Source organism: Salmo trutta, chromosome 4, assembly GCF_901001165.1.
Source record: "Salmo trutta chromosome 4, fSalTru1.1, whole genome shotgun sequence".
Lineage (NCBI taxonomy): Eukaryota > Metazoa > Chordata > Actinopteri > Salmoniformes > Salmonidae > Salmo > Salmo trutta.
The window spans coordinates 70914784-70928544 of NC_042960.1; the positions used below are offsets into that span (position 1 = coordinate 70914784).

General features: G+C 40.9%; 1 protein-coding gene across 1 annotated transcript in view; it reads left to right on the plus strand.

Annotated features, from left to right (window-relative positions):
• lctlb (lactase-like b) overlaps positions 1-13761 on the plus strand; it is a 49181-nt gene continuing 35420 nt past the window's right edge. Inside the window, exon 1 of the mRNA XM_029751949.1 lies at positions 1-1204. The gene's annotated coding sequence lies outside the window, so the exon portion shown is untranslated. The remainder of the gene's footprint in view (positions 1205-13761) is intronic.

Here is a 13761-nt window from a genome sequence, read left to right on the forward strand (position 1 = left end):
TCATTTCACTACTGTAAATTAAGGATAGAATCATTTCACTACTGTAATTTAAGGAGTATAATTTCACTACTGTAATTTAAGGAGAGAATCATTTCACTACTGTAAATTAAGGAGAGAATCATTTCACTACTGTAACTTAAGGAGAGAATCATTTCACTACTGTAAATTAAGGAGGGTATAATTTCACTACTGTAAATTAAGGATAAAATCATTTCACTACTGTAATTTAAGGAGAGTATCATTTCACTACTGTAAATTAAGGATTGAATCATTTCACTACTGTAATTTAAGGAGAGTATCATTTCACTACTGTAACTTATGGAGAGAATCATTTCACTACTGTAATTTAAGGAGAGTATCATTTCACTACTGTAATTTAAGGAGAGAATCATTTCACTACTGTAAATTAAGGAGAGAATCATTTCACTACTGTAACTTAAGGAGAGAATCATTTCACTACTGTAAATTAAGGAGGGTATAATTTCACTACTGTAAATTAAGGAGAGAATCATTTCACTACTGTAACTTAAGGAGAGAATCATTTCACTACTGTAATTTAAGGAGAAAATCATTTCACTACTGTAAATTAAGGAGGGTATAATTTCACTACTGTAAATTAAGGAGAGAATCATTTCACTACTGTAACTTAAGGAGAGAATCATTTCACTACTGTAATTTAAGGAGAAAATCATTTCACTACTGTAAATTAAGGAGGGTATAATTTCACTACTGTAAATTAAGGAGAGAATCATTTCACTACTGTAACTTAAGGAGAGTATCATCACTACTGTAAATTAAGGAGGGTATAATTTCACTACTATAACGTCCAATGCTGTGCTATCCCTCATGTCTATTGCCACATTGCCATTGTCCCAGTCCACACTGTAAACAGAAGAGTATCAGCCTCTCCTACATTAGCTTTGATTATAGAGTAAACCCTTGTTTGTAAAGGGTCTGTGTGTCTAAGCAAAATGTGTTCACACACCATTGGGTTTCAATAGTGGGGTATTTGGGAACCTCCTCTATAGAGTCCAGCGGGCTGGATGCTTCTATCCTTTTTTGGTTCGGTGGCTAACAGCACTGAGGGGTTACATACGGCTGGTGTCGTCTTGATGTGAACAGATAACAGGGACTTCAATCAAATCTCCCTCAAATCCCATTTCGTGCCGTTTTCCAGGCAGGACTAATGCTGAACCTTTGACAGGTATGTGTGTGTGTGTGTGTGTGTGTGTGTGTGTATTTCACAGAAAGAGGCACGTGTCTGTGCATGGAAGAAAGTCCTTATGCATGTTTTTATTTTATTTAACCTCTACGGGCCACGGGGGCAGTATTGAGAATTTTGAAAGAAATATGTGCCCATTTTTAACTGCCTCCTACACCAACTCAGAAGCTAGGATATGCATATTATTAACACATTCGGATAGAAAACACTCTGAATTTTCTAAAACAGTTTGAATGGTGTCTGTAAGTATAACAAAACTCATATTGCAGGCAAAAACCTGTGAAAAATAGATAAAAAAAAAAGAGAATTTTGTGACTGTACTATTTAGTGTCATTGTTTTAAAGATACCACAGTGAGAAAGGATTCAGTTCGCAACTCCTACTGCTTCCACTAGATGTCAACGATCTTTAGAAAGTTGTTGGAAGCATCTGTGATAAATACACACCGAATTAGAAAGCTTACAAGTTGACACGTCATCACTTCATTTTTTGCGCCTGCGCATGAATCTGAGAAGAGTGCCTTTGTCATTATCGTTTATTCTAGACACTTGATAGGTTGTGTGAAAATATTACTGATGTTTACTGATGTTTCACGTTAAAAATGGAACAAAAGATTAGTGCTAAACAACGTTTGACATGTTTAAACAAACGTAAATAGATTATTTACTAGGTTTTCTTTAGTTTTTCGACGTGACTTTACACTGCCCACCTCATTTTGTGGGAGCCTACTGAACGCTAACTATTTGGACATAAATTATGAACTTTGTCAAAAGAAACCACATTTGTTCTGGACCTGGGATCTCTGGCAGCGCCTTCTGATGGAGATAATCAAAGGTAAGGGGATATTTAGAATGTTATTATCGATATTAGATGATGCTAATGCTAACGGTTTAGCTTAGCTTAGCATATAGCTTATTGTTGTTAGCATAGTACCCAGTTTATACAAAATGTGATTTCCCAGTAAAGTTATTTTGAGATCTGGCCCTTCGGTAGCAATTACGAGATGATAATATATTATTCTTTGAATGACAATATTATAATTTACCAATGTTTTCGAATAGTAATTCCGTGATTTGTAATGCTGGATTCACTGGGTGCATTCCAGCCGAAAAAAATTCTGAATTTCACCGCGACTGTAAATGCTGTTTTTGGATATAAATATGAACTTGATGGAACTAAAAATGCATGTATTGTATAACATAATGTCCTATGAGTGTCATCTGATGCAGATTGTCAAAGGTAAGTGCATAATTCTAGCTAGTTTTCTGTCTGTTGATGCCCTTCTTTGAATTGGCTAAACATTACACGCAGCTATTGTCAATGTACTCTCCTCACATAACCTAACTTTATGCATTCTCCATAATGCCTCTGAAAATCGGACAGCGTGGTTAGATTTAGGAGATATATCTTTCAAATGGAGGAAAATAGTTGATTATTTGATTTTTTGAAATGATTACTCTTGCAGTTTTGAATTCCCCGCCATGGTCACATGACAATGAATCCCAATACCGGGATAAGATCCTCAACAGGTTTTAACTAGGCAAGTCAGTTATTATTTACAATGACAGCCTACACCGGCCAAATCCGGACGACGCTGGGTCAATTGTGCGCCGCCCTATGGGACTCCCAATCACGGCCAGTTGTGATACAGCCTGGATTCGAACCAGGGTGTCTGTAGTGACCGTCTCTAGCACTGAGACGCAGTGTCTCAGACCACTGTGCCACTCCGGAGCCTGTAGTGTTGTAATAACTCAGCCAGGTAACGTCATTGTGAACAGCGTCTGCAGACTGGTCACTTCCTTGGAGATGGCATTTAAAATGCCAGTGGCATTGCTGCAACAGAGTTTTGTGTCATGGAATGAATCTCTTGGGAGAGTCAGTTTTAGGCCTGGTTTTGGATTGCTGCTGGTAAACACAAAGATATTCATAGGGCAGTGAAATAGGATCTTGAGTAAATTTCAACGAATCTCATTTTTCTGCTGTTCTCTTGGTGCAAATGTTGCTCATATCCTTAGAAATTATTTACCCATTAGACATATTAAACCATTAGACATATTATACCATTAGACATACTATACCATTAGACATATTATACCATTATACATACTATACCATTAGACATATTATACCATTAGACATATTATACCATTAGACATATTATAACATTAGACATATTATAACATTAGACATATTATACCATTAGACATATACCATGACATATTATACCATTATACATATTATACCATTAGACATATTATACCATTAGACATATACCATGACATATTATACCATTACACATATTATACCATTAGACATATTATACCATTAGACATATTATACCATTATACATATTATACCATTATACATATTATACCATTAGACAATTTATACCATTAGACATATTATACCATTAGACATATTATACCATTAGAAATATACCATGACATATTATACCATTACACATATTATACCATATTATACCATTAGACATATTATACCATTAGACATATACCCTTAGACATATTATACCATTAGACATATTATACCATTAGACATATTATACCATTAGACATATTATACCATATTATACCATTAGACATATTATACCATTAGACATATTATACCATTAGACATATACCATTAGACATATTATACCATTAGATATATTATACCATTAGACATATTATACCATTAGATATATTATACCATTAGATATATTATACCATTAGACATATTATACCATTAGATATATTATACCATATTATACCATTAGACATATACCCTTAGACATATTATACCATTAGACATATTATACCATTAGACATATTATACCATTAGATATATTATACCATTAGATATATTATACCATTAGACATATTATACCATTAGATATATTATACCATATTATACCATTAGACATATACCCATTAGACATATTATACCATTAGACATATTATACCATTAGACATATTATACCATTAGACATATACCCTTAGACATATTATACCATTAGACATATTATACCATTAGACATATTATACCATTAGACATATTATACCCTTAGACATATTATACCATTAGACATATTATACCATTAGACATATTATACCATTAGACATATTATACCATTAGACATATTATACCCTTAGATATATTATACCATTAGACATATTATACCATATTATACCATATTATACCATTAGACATATACCCTTAGACATATTATACCATTAGACATATTATACCATTAGACATATTATACCATTATACATATTATACCATTAGACATATTATACCATATTATACCATTAGACATATTATACCATATTATACCATTAGACATATACCCTTAGACATATTATACCATTAGACATATTATACCATTAGACATATTATACCATTAGACATATTATACCATATTATACCATTAGACATATACCCTTAGACATATTATACCCTTAGACATATTATACCATTAGACATATTATACCATTAGACATATTATACCATTAGACATATTATACCATTAGACATATACCATGACATATTATACCATTAGACATATTATACCCTTAGACATACTGTACCTGTCAAAAGTTTGGACATGCATAACAATTCCAGGGGTTTTCTTTATTTTTTACTATTTTCTACATTGCATAATAATAGTGAAGACATCTATGAAATAGATGAAATAACACATATGGAATCATGTAGTAACCAAAAAAGTGTTAAAGAAATCCAAATATATTTTATATATGAGCTTCTTCAAAGTAGACACCCTTTGCCTTGATGACAGCTTTGCACACTCTTGGCATTCTCTGAACCAGCTGACATATAGCCCCAGCCCTATATACTAGTAGTATGACATATAGCCCCAGCCCTATATACTAGTAGTATGACATATAGTCCTATATACTAGTAGTATGACATATAGCCCCAGTCCTATATACTAGTAGTATGACATATAGTCCTATATACTAGTAGTATGACATATAGTCCTATATACTAGTAGTATGACATATAGTCCTATATACTAGTAGTATGACATATAGCCCCAGCCCTATATACTAGTAGTATGACATATAGTCCTATATACTAGTAGTATGACATATAGTCCTATATACTAGTAGTATGACATATAGCCCCAGCCCTATATACTAGTAGTATGACATATAGTCCTATATACTAGTAGTATGACATATAGTCCTATATACTAGTAGTATGACATATAGTCCTATATACTAGTAGTATGACATATAGTCCTATATACTAGTAGTATGACATATAGCCCTATATACTAGTAGTATGACATATAGTCCTATATACTAGTAGTATGACATATAGTCCTATATACTAGTAGTATGACATATAGCCCCAGCCCTATATACTAGTAGTATGACATATAGTCCTATATACTAGTAGTATGACATATATCCCCAGCCCTATATACTAGTAGTATGACATATAGTCCTATATACTAGTAGTATGACATATAGTCCTATATACTAGTAGTATGACATATAGCCCCAGCCCTATATACTAGTAGTATGACATATAGCCCCAGCCCTATATACTAGTAGTATGACATATAGTCCTATATACTAGTAGTATGACATATAGTCCTATATACTAGTAGTATGACATATAGCCCCAGCCCTATATACTAGTAATATGACATATAGTCCTATATACTAGTAGTATGACATTTCTCACCCAAATGCGGTGCAACTGAATGAATTTGCGGGGACATTCGTCGGTACAGTGTAGCCTACATGACTAAACCCCCCCCCCCCTCCCCCTATTGTTTTAGTTGCTGGAGAGCAATAAAAAACCTAAATTATGTCAGAATTTCTCCGACGGTTTTGTTCCCGAGAGATATAGCCTATTGAATATCATTAGAGGATATGAATAAAATGCAACGTCCACCCATATCGTCTCAATAACATGTTCTATGTTCCATACCCGAAAGCACCAAGTTAGCCAAACCTCATTCCATGAATCATCATTGCCAACCCTAACCTATACAAGGGGTTATAGTCTGCTGAACACAACGGTAACAGGACACCCCCTGTAGTCTGCTGAACACAACGGCAACAGGACACCCCCTGTAGTCTGCTGAACACAACGGTAACAGGACACCCCCTTGTAGTCTGCTGAACACAACGGCAACAGGACACCCCCTGTAGTCTGCTGAACACAACGGTAACAGGACACCCCCTGTAGTCTGCTGAACACAACGGTAACAGGACACCCCCTGTAGTCTGCTGAACACAACGGTAACAGGACACCCCCTGTAGTCTGCTGGACACAACGGCAACAGGACACCCCCTGTAGTCTGCTGAACACAACGGCAACAGGACACCCCCAGTAGTCTGCTGAACACAACGGCAACAGGACACCCCCTGTAGTCTGCTGAACACAACGGTAACAGGACACCCCCTGTAGTCTGCTGAACACAACGGTAACAGGACACCCCCTGTAGTCTGCTGAACACAACGGTAACAGGACACCCCCTGTAGTCTGCTGAACACAACGGTAACAGGACACCCCCTGTAGTCTGCTGAACACAACGGTAACAGGACACCCCCTGTAGTCTGCTGAACACAACGGTAACAGGACACCCCCTGTAGTCTGCTGAACACAACGGTAACAGGACACCCCCTGTAGTCTGCTGAACACAACGGTAACAGGACACCCCCTGTAGTCTGCTGAACACAACGGCAACAGGACACCCCCTGTAGTCTGCTGAACACAACGGTAACAGGACACCCCCTGTAGTCTGCTGAACCCAACGGTAACAGGACACCCCCTGTAGTCTGCTGAACACAACGGCAACAGGACACCCCCTGTAGTCTGCTGAACCCAACGGTAACAGGACACCCCCTGTAGTCTGCTGAACACAACGGTAACAGGACACCCCCTGTAGTCTGCTGAACACAACGGTAACAGGACACCCCCTGTAGTCTGCTGAACACAACGGTGACAGGACACCCCCTGTAGTCTGCTGAACACAACGGTAACAGGACACCCCCTATAGTCTGCTGAACACAACGATAACCGGACACCCCCTGTAGTCTGCTGAACACAACGGTAACAGGACACCCCCTGTAATCTGCTGAACACAACGGCAACAGGACACCCCCTATAGTCTGCTGAACACAACGGTAACAGGACACCCCCTGTAATCTGCAGAACCCAACGGCAACAGGACACCCCCTATAGTCTGCTGAACACAACGGTAACAGGACACCCCCTGTAATCTGCAGAACCCAACGAGCTAATTGAAGTGCACCAGGCCTACTCTTTTGCCTTGCGCAAAATTGGGTGATGCTGAAACGAGAGACTATGTGTGGCTGTTTTATAAAAATCTGGGAATATTTGGTGCAAGGAAATATTTCTTGGAATGTAGAAGGGAATGTAGAAGGGATACTTTAAAAAAAAAAAAAACGATTGATTGAAGTAGCAGCGAATATGTTGAATGACCAACTAGAGCATGGAGAGCCTCTGACATGTTCGATGAAATTATTTTATAGACAATTTTTCAGTCCAAAGGCAACTGTTTTTCAGCCCAGTCAAAACTGTTCGCTGCTCTGGCACCCCAATGGTGGAACAAGCTCCCTCACGACGCCAGGACAGCGGAGTCAATCACCACCTTCCGGAGACACCTGAAACCCCACCTCTTTAAGGAATACCTGGGATAGGATAAAGTAATCCTTCTAACCCCCCCCCCCTTAAAAGATTTAGATGCACTATTGTAAAGTGGTTGTTCCATTGGATATCATAAGGTGAATGCACCAATTTGTAAGTCGCTCTGGATAAGAGCGTCTGCTAAATGACTCAAATGTAAAATGGAAATCAGAAGCACGCCAGCTAGCCATGTCTGTCATCTCCAAGTTTAGCTGGAAGTTTTCCCAAAAGGATTTGAGAAATATGATTGGTTGACAATAGGCCTATGACATTGGCCTACGTCTTGTCTAGCGCTGGGCAGAATATCACATCTCAACAACGATTGGAGGAGGGTTGAACATCAACAGTAGGCTACTAAATCCTTATGATTTACAGTACCGGTCAAACGTTTGGACACGCCAACTCATTCAAGGGTTTTTCATAATTTTTTTACTACTTTTCTACATCGAAGATTTACATTCCAATCGGACCCCAAGAAACGCTAGAATGGCTTCAGAACAACAACGTGAAAGTCCAGACTTGAATACAGATCTTTTGAGAGTGGAAAAAGTATGTGAACCCTTGGATTTAATAATTCTGTATACTTCTGGCCCCTCTCTTTGGACACTGTGTTAACTAACCTCCAGACGAGCTTCAATGCCATACAACTCTCCTTCCGTGGTCTCCAACTGCTCTTAAATACAAGTAAAACTAAATGCATGCTCTTCAACCGATCGCTGCCCGCACCTGCCCGTCCGTCCAGCATCACTACTCTGGACGGCTCTGACTTAGAATACGTGGACAACTACAAATACCTAGGTTTCTGGCTAGACTGTAAACTCTCCTTCCAGACTCATATCAAGCATCTCCAATACAAAATTAAATCTAGAATCAGCTTCCTATCTCGCAACAAAGCATCTTTCACTCATGCTGCCAAACATACCCTCGTAAAACTGACCATCCTACCGATCCTCGACTTCGGTGATGTCATCTATAAAATAGTCTCCAACTCTCTACTCAACAAATTGGATGCAGTCTATCACAGTGCCATCCGTTTCGTCACCAAAGCCCCATACACTACCCACCATTGCGACCTGTACGCTCTCGTTGGTTGGCCCTCGCTTCATACTCGTCGCCAAACCCACTGGCTACAGGTCATCTACAAGACCCTGCTAGGTAAAGCCCCGCCTTATCTCAGCTCGCTGGTCACCATAGCAGCAACTACCTGTAGCATGCGCTCCAGCAGGTATATCTCACTGGTCACCCCCAAAGCCAATTCCTCCTTTGGCCGCCTTTCCTTCCAGTTCTCTGCTGCCAATGACTGGAACGAACTGCAAAAATCTCTGAAGCTGGAGACTCATATCTCCCTCACTAGCTTTAAGCACCAGCTGTCAGAGCAGCTCACAGATCACTGCACCTGTACATAGCCCATCTGTAAACAGCCCATCAATCTACCTACCTCATTCTCATACTGTATTTATTTATCTTGCTCCTTTGCACCCCAGTATCTCTACTTGCATATTCATCTTCTGCACATCTACCATTCCAGTGTTAAATTGCTATATTGTAATTAATCAAATCAAATCAAATGTATTTATTTATATAGCCCTTCTTACATCAGCTGATATCTCAAAGTGCTGTACAGAAACCCAGCCTAAAACCCCAAACAGCAAGCAATGCAGGTGTAGAAGCACGGTGGCTAGGAAAAACTCCCTAGAAAGGCCAAAACCTAGGAAGAAACCTAGAGAGGAACCAGGCTATGAGGGGTGGCCAGTCCTCTTCTGGCTGTGCCGGGTGGAGATTATAACAGAACATGGCCAAGATGTTCAAGTGTTCATAAATTACCAGCATGGTCAAATAATAATAATCATAGTAGTTGTCGAGAGTGCAACAAGCACGTCCGGTGAACAGGTCAGGGTTCCATAGCCGAGGGCAGAACAGTTGAAACTAGAGCAGCAGCACGGCCAGGTGGACTGGGGACAGCAAGGCATCATCATGCCAGGTAGTCCTGAGGCATGGTCTTAGGGCTCAGGTCCTCCGAGAGAGAGAAAGAGAGAAAGAGAGAATTAGAGAGAGCATATTTAAATTCACACAGGACACCGGATAAGACAAGAGAAATACTCCAGATGTAACAGACTGACCCTAGCCCCCCGACACATAAACTACTGCAGCATAAATACTGGAGGCTGAGACAGGAGGGGTCAGGAGACACTGTGGCCCCATCCGATGATACCCCCGGACAGGGCCAAACAGGCAGGATATAACCCCACCCACTTTGCCAAAGCACAGCCCCCACACCACTAGAGGGATATCTTCAAACACCAACTTACCATCCTGAGACAAGGCCGAGTATAGCCCACAAAGATCTCCGCCACGGCACAACCCAAGGGGGGGCACCAACCCAGACAGAAAGACCACGTCAGTGACTCAACCCACTCAAGTGAAGCACCCCTCCTAGGGACGGCATGGAAGAACACCAGTAAGCCAGTGACTCAGCCCCCGTAATAGGGTTAGAGGCAGAGAATCCCAGTGTTGAGAGGGGAACCGGCCAGGCAGAGACAGCAAGGGCGGTTCGTTGCTCCAGCCTTTCCGTTCACCTTCACACCCCTGGGCCAGACTACACTTAATCATAGGACCTACTGAATAGATGAGTCTTCAGTAAAGACTTAAAGGTTGAGACTGAGTCTGCGTCTCTCACATGGGTAGGCAGACTATTCCATAAAAATGGAGCTCTATAGGAGAAAGCCCTGCCTCCAGCTGTTTGCTTAGAAATTCTAGGAACAATTAGGAGGCCTGCGTCTTGTGACCGTAGCGTACGTGTAGTATGTACGGCAGGACCAAATCGGAAAGATAGGTAGGAGCAAGCCCATGTAATGCTTTGTAGGTTAGCAGTAAAACCTTGAAATCAGCCCTTGCCTTAACAGGAAGCCAGTGTAGGGAGGCTAGCACTGGAGTAATATGATCAAATTTTTTGGTTCTAGTCAGGATTCTAGCAGCCGTATTTAGCACTAACTGAAGTTTATTTAGTGCTTTATCTGGGTAGCCGGAAAGTAGAGCATTGCAGTAGTCCAACCTAGAAGTAACAAAAGCATGGATTAATTTTTCTGCATCATTTTTGGACAGAAAGTTTCAGATTTTTGCAATGTTACGTAGATGGAAAAAAGCTGTCCTTGAAACAGTCTTGATATGTTCTTCAAAAGAGAGATCAGGGTCCAGAGTAACGCCGAGGTCCTTCACAGTTTTATTTGAGACGACTGTACAACCATCCAGATTAATTGTCAGATTCAACAGAAGATCTCTTTGTTTCTTGGGACCTAGAACAAGCATCTCTGTTTTGTCCGAGTTTAAGAGTAGAAAGTTTGCAGCCATCCACTTCCTTATGTCTAAGACACAGGCTTCTAGTGAGGGCAATTTTGGGGCTTCACCATGTTTCATTGAAATGTACAGCTGTGTGTCATCCGCATAGCAGTGAAATTTAACATTATGTTTTCGAATGACATCCCCAAGAGGTAAAATATACTGCTCAAAAAAATAAAGGGAACACTTAAACAACACATCCTAGATCTGAATGAAAGAAATAATCTTATTAAATACTTTTTTCTTTACATAGTTGAATGTGCTGACAACAAAATCACACAAAACTAATCAATGGAAATCCAATTTATCAACCCATGGAGGTTTGGATTTGGAGTCACACTCAAAACTAAAGTGGAAAACCACACTACAGGCTGATCCAACTTTGATGTAATGTCCTTAAAACAAGTCAACATGAGGCTCAGTAGTGTGTGTGGCCTCCACGTGCCTGTATGACCTCCCTACAAGGCCTGGGCATGCTCCTGATGAGGTGGCGGATGGTCTCCTGAGGGATCTCCTCCCAGACCTGGACTAAAGCATCCGCCAACTCCTGGACAGTCTGTGGTGCAACGTGGCGTTGGTGGATGGAGCGAGACATGATGTCCCAGATGTGCTCAATTGGATTCAGGTCTGGGGAACGGGCGGGCCAGTCCATAGCATCAATGCCTTCCTCTTGCAGGAACTGCTGACACACTCCAGCCACATGAGGTCTAATATTGTCTTGCATTAGGAGGAACCCAGGGCCAACCGCACCAGCATATGGTCTCACAAGGGGTCTGAGGATCTCATCTCGGTACCTAATGGCAGTCAGGCTACCTCTGGTGAGCACATGGAGGGCTGTGCGGCCCCCCAAAGAAATGACACCCCACACCATGACTGACCCACCGCCAAACCAGTCATGCTGGAGGATGTTGCAGGCAGCAGAACATTCTCCACGGCGTCTCCAGACTATGTCACGTCTGTCACGTGCTCAGTGTGAACCTGCTTTCATCTGTGAAGAGCACAGGGCGCCAGTGGCGAATTTGCCAATCTTGGTGTTCTCTGGCAAATGCCAAACGTCCTGCACGGTGTTGGGCTGTAAGCACAACCCCCACCTGTGGACGTCGGGCCCTCATACCACCCTCATGGAGTCTGTTTCTGACCGTTTGAGCAGACACATGCACATTTGTGGCCTGCTGGAGGTCATTTTGCATTGCTCTGGCAGTAATTCTCCTGCTCCTCCTTGCACAAAGGCGGAGGTAGAGGTCCTGCTGCTGGGTTGTTGCCCTCCTACGGCCTCCTCCACGTCTCCTGATGTACTGGCCTGTCTCCTGGTAGCGCCTCCATGCTCTGGACACTACGCTGACAGACACAGCAAACCTTCTTGCCACAGCTCGCATTGATGTGCCATCCTGGATGAGCTGCACTACCTGAGCCACTTGTGTGGGTTGTAGACTCCGTCTCATGCTACCACTAGAGTGAAAGCACCGCCAGCATTCAAAAGTGACCAAAACATCAGCCGGGAAGCATAGGAACTGAGAAGTGGTCTGTGGTTACCACCTGCAGAACCACTCCTTTATTGGGGGTGTCTTGCTTATTGCCTATAATTTCCACCTGTTGTCTATTCCATTTGCACAACAGCATGTGAAATTTATTGTCAATCAGTGTTGCTTCCTAAGTGGACAGTTTGATTTCACAGAAGTGTGATTGACTTGGAGTTACATTGTGTTGTTTAAGTGTTCCCTTTATTTTTTTGAGCAGTGTATATAGTGAAAACAATAGTGGTCCTAAAACGGAACCTTGAGGAACACCGAAATTTACAGTTGATTTGTCAGAGGACAAACCATTCACAGAGACAAACTGATATCTTTCCGACAGATAAGATCTAAACCAGGCCAGAACTTGTCTATGTAGACCAATTTGGGTTTCCAATCTCTCCAAGATTGGAAACCCAAATTACTTCGCCACCATGGCCTATTTATTGCCTTAACTTACCTCATTTGCACTCGCTGTATATAGACTTTTTGTTTTCTTTTGTTCTACTGTATTATTGACTGTATGTTTGTTTTACTCCATGTGTAACTCTGTGTTGTTGTATGTGTTGAATTGCTATGCTTTATCTTGGCCAGGTCGCAGTTGCAAATGAGAACTTGTTCTCAACTGGCCTACCTGGTTAAATAAAGGACTTGTTCTCAACTGGCCTACCTGGTTAAATAAAGGACTTGTTCTCAACTGGCCTACCTGGTTAAATAAAGGTGAAATAAATAAAAAATACATGAAAAACAGGGTGACCCTCCTTTGGCAGCAATAACCTCAACCAAACGTTTTCTGTAGTTGCGGATCAGACCTGCACAACGGTCAGGAGGAAGTTTGGACCATTCATGTTTACAAAACTGTTTCAGTTCAGCAATATTCTTGGGATGTCTGGTGTAAACTGCTCTCTTGAGGTCATACCACAGCATCTCAAATCAGGTTGAGGTCAGGACTCTAACTGGGCCACTCCAGAAGGTGTATTTTCTTCTGTTGAAGCCATTCTGTTGT